The sequence below is a fragment of the Scylla paramamosain genome, chromosome 37 (genome assembly GCF_035594125.1).
Source record: "Scylla paramamosain isolate STU-SP2022 chromosome 37, ASM3559412v1, whole genome shotgun sequence".
In the NCBI taxonomy this organism is placed as follows: Eukaryota; Metazoa; Arthropoda; class Malacostraca; order Decapoda; family Portunidae; genus Scylla; species Scylla paramamosain.
In genome coordinates this window covers 478,997-487,500 of record NC_087187.1, presented here as the reverse complement: position 1 = coordinate 487,500, position 8,504 = coordinate 478,997, and positions in this window count along the sequence as shown.

Genomic DNA, 8,504 nt, shown 5'->3' with positions numbered 1-8,504 from the left:
GAAGGAAGGAAGGAAGGAAGGAAGGAAGGAAGGAAGGAAGGAAGGAGAGAGAGAGAGAGAGAGAGAGAGAGAGAGAGAGAGAGAGAGAGAGAGAGAGAGAGAGAGAGAGAGAGAGAGAGAGAGAGAGAGAGAGAGAAAGTATCTTTCTCTCTTACTTTAATATTTGAAGAGTGGAAGAAAAGAAAAGAAAGAGGAGGAAAGAAATGGACGGAAAGAAAGAAAGAAAGGAAAAAAAGACTTTCCTTTGTCGAGTTTCCATGCATGTGGTTGTTTCCTTTATTTATGTAAAGGAACACATGACACTAACTCTCTCTCTCTCTCTCTCTCTCTCTCTCTCTCTCTCTCTCTCTCTCTCTCTCTCTCTCTCTCTCTCTCTCTCTCTCTCTCTGTGTGTGTGTGTGTGTGTGTGTGTGTGTTTTACTTTACATTCACTTCATATTTCAATCTCGTCTTTCTTTTTCTTCGTCGTTTTATATACCTCTCTCTCTCTCTCTCTCTCTCTCTCTCTCTCTCTCTCTCTCTCTCTCTCTCTCTCTCTCTCTTCAATAACTTAAGGCGCAAAAATCTTCCAAGAGTTTCTCCCGTGTTTGATAAATCTTGTTAGAGAGAGAGAGAGAGAGAGAGAGAGAGAGAGAGAGAGAGAGAGAGAGAGAGAGAGAGAGAGAGAGAGAGAGAGATATGAAATTGAATCATATGACAAAAGAATAACGATAGAAACTCTCTCTCTCTCTCTCTCTCTCTCTCTCTCTCTCTCTCTCTCTCTCTCTCTCTCTCTCTCTCTCTCTCTTCGCCGCAGTGTTGCATTTCTTGCTATCTTCCACCGCTACTTTCACGCTAACTGCTCATCTGATCTTGCTAACTGCATGCCTGCCCTCCTCCCACGGCCTCGCTGCAAATGACTTTCTCTCACCACTATTGTGTCCACCTCCCTAATGCAAGAGTTAACCAGTATTCCCAATCATTCATCTCCTCTTCTGCTAAACTCATGAACTCCCTGCCTGCTTCTGTATTTCCACCTTCCTATGACTTAAACTCTTTAAGGAGGGAGGTTTTAAGACACTTATCACCTCAATATTTCTTTATTTTCGTTTAGTTTATTGTTCTAAACCAGTTCCCCTCAAACGGATCTGGTAACACAGCCCGGGGATAAACAAGTGAGGGAGGCAGCGATGAGTGGCGAGGGAGGCTGCCCTGGTGTTGTGTTCATGCCTGCAGGGCGCCTCTCACCTCACCTGGCGCCATTAATTAATTTCGCAGTGTAAAAAAGAAGAGACCGTTGCCTGTTCGTGTTTTGGTGAAGTGTGGCCTTGAGTGGTGAGAGAAAATGGGTGTTTGTGTCCGTACCAGGCGCTCGTTTTCTGTTTATTGGCTTGAGTGACGATAGAGGAATAAGGATAGGATATAAAAGGAAAAAAATGAAGAAGAAGAAGAAGAAAAAAAAGAAGAAGAATATGATGATGATGAAGAAGAAAAAGAAGAAAAAGAAGAAGAAATTACAAGAAATGAATTACCATAGAAAACGTAACCATCAACACACACACACACACACACACACACACACACACACACACACACACACACACACACACACACACACACACACACACACACACACACACACACACCATTCTCTACAGCCTTTCAAGAGTCCCTCAATTAAAAACAAATAAATCTTAACAAAATGAATAAATATTGAGTCTTATTTAATTAATACACCTGATAGCCAAACAAGTCCCTCCCTCTCTCTCTCTCTCTCTCTCTCTCTCTCTCTCTCTCTCTCTCTCTCTCTCTCTCTCTCTCTCTCTCTCTCTCTCTCTCTCACCGCATTACAATTAGAGGAAGCCTCCCCTCACTGCCACGGTTCCCCTGCAAGCAATGTTCAATTTGTTCGAAAGGCACGGAGGAGGAGGAGGAGGAGGAGGAGGAGGAGGAGGAGGAGGAGGAGGAGGTGTATCAGGGGGATAATTGTAATAATGATGATGACCCTAGAGGAGGAGGAAGAGGAGGAGGAGGAGGAGGGAATAAAGGAAATTAAAAACAGGTCTTAGACAAAATAAAGAAAACAAAAGAAAAAAAAGGAAAAAAATAAGAAAAAAAAGGAAATAAAGGAAAACAAAATAAAGAAAAATGAAGGAAGGAAAACCCAATATGAAGAAAGAATAAGAGGAAAATAAACTCTCTCTCTCTCTCTCTCTCTCTCTCTCTCTCTCTCTCTCTCTCTCTCTCTTTTAACATCGACAAACCAAACGAACGAACACGAGAAAAAATCACACACACACACACACACACACACACACACACACACACACACACACACACACACACACACACACACACACACACACACACACACACACTGATTGAAACACATGAGGGGAAATGGGAGAGGGGGAGAGGGGAAGGTTACTTGGCAATACCTGTGTTTGACTCATAAAGGTGAGAGGCCACTGGTGAGGGCAGAGGGAAGAGTGCGGGGAGAGAGGGAGAGTGAGGGGGAGAGAGAGGGGAGAGAGGGAGAGAGGGGGTGTTTGAAAAGGGTTGACAATGTTGAGAGAGAGAGAGAGAGAGAGAGAGAGAGAGAGAGAGAGAGAGAGAGAGAGAGAGAGAGAGAGAGAGAGAGAGAGAGCGTAGGTGTATTTGAAGGTTCTCATAATTAATTAACTGAGAAAGAAAAGGTGTACTTCTCTCACACCTGTTGTACACACGCTCTCTCTCTCTCTCTCTCTCTCTCTCTCTCTCTCTCTCTCTCTCTCTCTCTCTCTCTCTCTCTCTCTCTCTCTCGTGGCCTTTCCTCCCACCACTCTGTATTAAAGCCACACACAAAATAATTTATATATATAACTATTATTTCATTTTACCCAACATTTTCATCTCTCTCTCTCTCTCTCTCTCTCTCTCTCTCTCTCTCTCTCTCTCTCTCTCTCTCTCTCTCTCTCTCTCTCTTATTCTTTTTATATCTCATATATTTATTACTTATATTTTTACTCTCCTTTTTCCCTCTCCCAATATTTTTCTTTTCTTTTCTTTCTTTCTTTCTTTCTTTTATTCTTTTATCATTCTTGGTGCGTGCTTCTCCTTTATTCATTTACGAGTATCTATCTATGTATTTATTTATTATCTCCTTCTGACTGGTTTTCCGTTTTCAATACGAGGAGGAGGAGGAGGAGGAGGAGGAGGAGGAGGAGGAGGAGGAGGAGGAGGAGGAGGAGGAGGAGGAGGAGGAGGAAAGAGAGGAAGAAGGAGAAAGAAAGCGGTGAATTAAGAAAATAACATTACCAGTATCTCTCTCTCTCTCTCTCTCTCTCTCTCTCTCTCTCACTCACACACACACACACACACACACACACACAGGTTACGAGGAGGATCTACGAGAGAGAGAGAGAGAGAGAGAGAGAGAGAGAGAGAGAGAGAGAGAGAGAGAGAGAGAGAGAGAGAGAGAGAGAGAGAGAGAGAGAGAGAGACCCTAAGGTGCCTGAGGGGAAAGAGGGGAAGGAGGGGAAACAGGGAGCAAATAAACAGAAAGGAGAGGAAAACAAGGGAATGTATGAGAAAAGAGGAAAAAGGAAAAAAAAGGAAAATTAGAAAAGGAGGAAAAGGAGGAAAAAGGGAGAGGAAAGTGAGGGGAAAAATAAAAAGAATAAAAGATGGAACAAGGAAAAGTAATAAGGAGGAGAGGATAAGAAGAAGAAAGGGAAGGGATTATCACCAAGAGGAAAGAGGGAAGGAAGGGAGGAAGGAAGGGAGGAGAAGGGGAAGACGAGAGAGAGAGAGAGAGAGAGAGAGAGAGAGAGAGAGAGAGAGAGAGAGAGAGAGAGAGAGAGAGAGAGAGAGAGAGAGAGAGGAGGGGAGGGGGAGATGGAGGATAAATGAAGGAGAAAAGAAGGGGAAGGATGAGGAAAAGATTAGAGAGAATAAGGGGAAATGTCAGGTAGGTTTCTCTCTCTCTCTCTCTCTCTCTCTCTCTCTCTCTCTCTCTCTCTCTCTCTCTCTCTCTCTCTCTCTCTCTCTCTCTCACACCAGACGAACCAATTACTAAGCTACAAATAACAGAACACACACAGACAGACAGACAGACAGACACACAGACAGACAGACAGACAGACAGACCAACAAACACAGGAAACTAACAACACAAATACAACAGACACAAGAGCCGCAACAATAACAAGAACAAAACACAACACCAACACCGCACGCTAACAAGAACAGACTTAACCCTATGTATTTTGAACACACCTGCCTTGTCACCCTCCCCTTCCTGCACCAAGTGGCCGCCTCACCCCCCCTTCCCTCTCTCTCTCTCTCTCTCTCTCTCTCTCTCTCTCTCTCTCTCTCTCTCTCTCTCTCTCTCTCTCTCTCTCTCTCTCTCTCCGGGTCCTCGCTGCTTACACTATTCCCCAATCTCCAGCACTGGTATATGCAATGGGACCTTTACTGTATTGAGTGGTACCGAATCGGGTGCTAGAACTATGAAATCCACAATAATTTCCACTACTGAGGTGATTAATCGAGTTTTTAAAGTGTTTTTCTTGTTGCTGATACAGAATCCTCTTTAAATTGCTATTACATTCATGAAAAGCGCCCTGAAAAACTGTAATAATTGTAACTTCCACTCGACAATATTTATTTGAGTTTTTTTGTCCGCTTCTCCCATTACTAATACGAAACTCTTGTTAAACTTCCACTAGAACAATGAAAACACCTTTGAAGACTAAATACCCGAGATTTCAACGCATTTTACCCATTACAAATACAAAATCCTTCTTAAACTATCACTGTCATGAAAACTCCTTTAAAAACCCCACTAACTTTTGAATAGTCGAGATTTGAAGGCACTTTAACCATTACAAATACGAAATCTTTCTTAAACTATCACTGTCATGAAAACTCCTTTAAAAACCCCACTAACTTTTGAATAGCCGAGATTTGAAGGCACTTTAACCATTACAAATACGAAATCTTTCTTAAACTATCACTGTCATGAAAACTCCTTTAAAAACCTCACTAACTTCTAAAAGAGTCGAGATCTGAACGCACTTTACCCATTACAAATACGTGATCTCTCTTAAACTACCACTAAAACCACAAAAACACCATTGAAAGCACCAATAACATCTACTACAGCCTTATAAACACAAAAGACACATAAACAATTAGGAATATAACTCTTAAGACAACCCGGGCACGTTATGAGGGAGGGATGCAGGCAGTGACGAGGGGAGGAAGCACTGAGGGGGTGAAGTACAGGCAAGGAGGGAGGGAAGCAAGGCAGGATGGAAGATCGCGCACCGCTGGATATGAGAGAGGCGCGGGTGAATACTAACACGAAAGGCGATTGAGACGAGACAAGTGCAGGCGCCTCTTCAGAAACACCGACCCTTGCCTGATAAATGTGAGGAGGAGGAGGAGGAGGAGGAGGAGGAGGAGGAGGAGGAGGAGATTAAGGAGACGGATAACAAGAAAAAGAAAAGAAACATGAGATGCAAACAAAAAAAAAAAAAAAAAAAAAAAAGAAGGAATATGTCGATAATTAAAAAGAAAAAAAAAGAAGAGAAAGAAATTAAACTCACAATCCTTAAAGAAAATAAAAAAAAAGGACGAAGATTAAGAGAGAGAGAAGCAGACAGAAGTATTTAAGCGGCATAAGAAACACAACAAACCAGAATATCAACAAAAACATGCAAAAAATTTTAACGTCACCAATCAGAAAAAAAAAAAAAAAACACTAATTAGAACAAAACTTGAAAAAAAAAACGAATCAAACTTGCAATCAAAATAAAATAAAACATATATTAAGACCACCAATCAGAACAAGAACGAATTCAAGCAAGAGAAAACGAGATGTAGGTATAACAAGCTCAAGAACACTAACCCTTTCATTTCTGATAACCTCTGAGTCTCTGGGACCCGGCACTTCAGTAAGCCCTCATAATTTTAGCTGCCCTTAGCTGCTGCCCTTCCTACAAAGAACAGAAAGACTAACAGAGGAAGTAAGACAGAGTAAGGGTCAGCTGGCAGTGGGGACACCTAGGGGGGCTGAAAGAAGCTACTGGGGCGTGAAATAAAGGCAAGTAAGAGCCGAGGTGTAAAAAGGAAATGAGAACTATATTTCAGTTATAGTGGTGGTACTGAAAGAACTTAAGCTGTAAAAGAGATAGATGGGTAGGTAGAGAGGACGGAGGGGAATGCAGTAATAGGAAGAAAGGAGGGAGGGAAGAACGGAGAGAGGAATGTAAAAGGATAAAAAAAGGAGAACATAAGGAAGGAAGGAAGTGAGCAACAAAAGAATTTAATAAGAAAAGAAACAAGTGAATGAAGAAACGAAAGTAACGAAGGAAGGAATAATTCAACGAAAAAGAAAAAAAGGAGTTAAAAGATAAGAAAAGGAGAAAGGAAGAAAGGAAGAAAAGAAAGAAAATATGAAAGGAGAAAAAAGAAAAAAGAAGAGAAAAGAGAAAAGACAAAAATAGATAAATACAAAGAAAAATGAAAAAGAAAAGAAAAGCCAAGAAATAAAATAGGGAAAGAGAGAGGATAAAAAAAGTGAAACAGATTATAATGACAAATATAATAAGGCAAAGAAAACGAGGTATCGCCCCAAGTTGCAGCGGAGACTGAAATATTTTGAAGAGAGGAGGTGGTTTGGCATAAATTTAGTGAAGTCAGAATCTCGGTAACAGGTGGAGGAAAAGAAGGAAGGGAAGGAGGGAAGGGTGGAGGAAAGAAAGGAAAAACATGAAGGGAAGATTCTCTCTCTCTCTCTCTCTCTCTCTCTCTCTCTCTCTCTCTCTCTCTCTCTCTCTCTCTCTCTCTCTCTCTTTCCATCTCTCTCTTTCCATCTCTCTCTTTTCAATATAACTTTTCTTTCTTCTTTTTCCATCTTCGTTTAGTCATTATCTCTCTCTCTCTCTCTCTCTCTCTCTCTCTCTCTCTCTCTCTCTCTCTCTCTCTCTCTCTCTCTCTCTCTCTCTCTCTCTCTTATTCACTTTTTCTATTTCCTCCTTGGTAACAACCCTTCCCTCTCTTGTTCCCTTCCTCTCTCTCTCTCTCTCTCTCTCTCTCTCTCTCTCTCTCTCTCTCTCTCTCTCTCTCTCTCTCTCTCTCACTTTCCCTCTCCCTCTCCCTCTCCCTCCATCGATCTTAGGTAGCCGCAGCCTCCCGGTGCAGATGACTATTTCAGAGCCTCAGGGGGAATGGGGAAGGGGGACGGGGGAGGGAATGGGGAATGGGGGAGAGGAGGGGAGAAGTGGGTGGAGAAAAGGGGACGAGGAGAGCGGGGGAGAGAACGAGAGGAGGGGTCTTGTATCGCTACCCCTCGCCCAGGCCACTCCCCAGCTTCCCCACGCCCTCCGCCAGCCTTCCTCAACCTCCCCCAACCTCCCCACTGTCACTTATTGCATCTGTGTTTATTTGTATCTCTTCCCCCACCTTTCCTAGCCTCCCCAACATTTCCCAGTCCTATCCTAGTCTTCCCCAATCTTCCCCAACCTTCCCCGGATCTCTCTATTCCATCTCAACCATCCCCATCTCCCCTATCCACTCCCTCGTACATTCAATCCCATTTCCCCAACCTTCCCCAACTTTTTCTACCCTCCCCAACCTCCCAAAGTCTCCCCAACTCTCCGTAACCTTCCCCAACCACACTCCAGTACCTAAGTCCCCATTTCCCATCTCTTAACCTTCCCCCGCTCGCGTGAGTTGGGGGAGGGATGGGAGGGGAAGAGTTGGGAGGGGAGGGGAAGTGATGGAGTAAAAAAATTCAGGAACTGCATTCGTATTATGGAAATTAAGTGTGTGTGTGTGTGTGTGTGTGTGTGTGTGTGTGTGTGTGTGTGTGTGTGTGTGTGTGTGTGTGTGTGTGTGTGTGTGTGTGTGTGTGTTTGTTCATCTAGTTGTCGATCTGTTTATCTTGTTATTTGCGTCTCTCTCTCTCTCTCTCTCTCTCTCTCTCTCTCTCTCTCTCTCTCTCTCTCTCTCTCTCTCTCTCTCTCTCTCTCTCATCATCATCTATTTCAATTACATAGTCAATATTCTCTTTTTCTTCCCTCTATTTATTACACCATTCCTTCTTCCCTCCCTTCCTTCCCTTCCCTCTCCCTCTCTCCCTTATCCCTGTCCCCCTCCCCCCCAGCAATATGCCACAAGCCCCCAAATGTATCATAAAATATTCACAGTCACCACCACCATCACCACCAGCACCGCCACCACCACCACCGCCGCCACCACTACTACTACCTTCTTGAGTCTTTTTCCAATATATCTATTTGTTTATTTGTTTGTTTATTTATTTATTTATTTATTTATTCATATGTTTATTTATCTACCTATTCATTTATCTGGTTTGTTTTTTATTTATTTTTATTATAATTTTTAACTTTTCTATTTTCGTTGCTTCTTTTATTTATTTAGCGTAAAGAGAGAGAGAGAGAGAGAGAGAGAGAGAGAGAGAGAGAGAGAGAGAGAGAGAGAGAGAGAGAGAGAGAGAGAGAGAGAGAGAGAGAGAG